General features: G+C 38.8%; 1 protein-coding gene across 5 annotated transcripts in view; it reads left to right on the plus strand.

Annotated features, from left to right (window-relative positions):
- The window catches only part of LOC117166975 (segmentation protein cap'n'collar), a 306,553-nt gene that overhangs the window by 55,675 nt on the left and 249,511 nt on the right, over nucleotides 1–1,367 (plus strand). The window lies entirely within an intron of this gene.

Below are 1,367 nucleotides of genomic sequence, written 5' to 3' on the forward strand. Positions count from 1 at the left end.
TGTGCAAAAAAAAAAAAATATTTTGGAATTGTGCTCAGTTTGACCAACCATCCCCGTTAGTACACTGGAACCGCGGCTATATCCTCTCTCACTTATATCCTCTCGCGCTTATATCCCTGTATGACTCATCTGTATTCGCTTGGTATCCACCACCTCACAGTGCCACGTGACAATCAAGCCAATCAGAGCGCAGCGCGGCCATTTCTCCTTCGCTCAGTAGCATTGGTGGGATCCCCTTCCGGGAAAATATAAGTGAATGTTTATATTCTGAGACGGCCTAAATTTTGATATTTATTTACTAATAGTTGGAATTGCTTCAAATGTAAAATTTACCCACTTCCTGTCATTTCCAACTAGAGAACAGATTAAAGTATGATTTCCGATTTCAAATCTCGCTTACGTTACATAGATTTAAATCTATCGCTTCTCGGTTTCGAAACATTGCTGAAGAAACTTCCGATTAATTTCAAAACTGTCATGATAAAAGCGATTTAATAAAGCGATTTCATAGAAAGATTATATCTGTCTGGGAGCCATCAAGAAGGCATTACTATCAAAAATTTATTACGTAACATAGTGCATTCGCGGATGCTGTAATGAGGTTAGAGCTTAAATCAGAACGTATTCTTAAGGGCTTCATATAATTAATCATTATTAATATTTATTAATATTTTTTATTTTAGTAGATTAAATACATCTAAAAATAATATCCACATTAAGTAAAAAAATTCCACTCACTTATAAAATATATATATATATTACACCATTAAGCCATTTCCCTTTCGGGGTAGGCGTGACTCACTCGGCAGGGGAAAGGAGTAGTGTGTGGAAGGGATAGAGATTTTTCAGATTGATCCAGAATTCTCGTGCTATTTAAGTAAATAACACGTTCGTTCCGCAACACTGCTCCGACCCAGGTTGCTGATCAATCTCTCTAGCAATCACCCCAAGCGAAGAACCTCACGAAGTCGTTAAGTAAGGTTCCCCACTTGGGTCCATTAGTAGCCAAGGTGTTCGTTTCAGGGGACATTCACTCTACTGACACTCTTTTTATTAACTATTTGCCGCCATACTTTCCTGTCCTGGCATACTTCTCTAGCTTCTTCTATCTCCATGCATTTTTTCATGCAGGCTCTCGTGTTTCTGTGACTTCCTATGCCTCTTCTAACAAGGGTCTCATTCACACATTCTAACCATTCTTTCCGCGGTCTACCTCTGGACAAGCTGCCATTTACTTCACCTTGATACACTTGTTTCGTTAGTCTTTCATTTGGCATTCTCTCAACATGTCCGAACCATCTTAACGGATTTCTTTCCCATGTGTCTACTAGCGTCTCTTCTGCACCACATTCTTTTAGAATTATCTC

Source organism: Belonocnema kinseyi, chromosome 2 (assembly GCF_010883055.1).
Source record: "Belonocnema kinseyi isolate 2016_QV_RU_SX_M_011 chromosome 2, B_treatae_v1, whole genome shotgun sequence".
NCBI lineage: Eukaryota > Metazoa > Arthropoda > Insecta > Hymenoptera > Cynipidae > Belonocnema > Belonocnema kinseyi.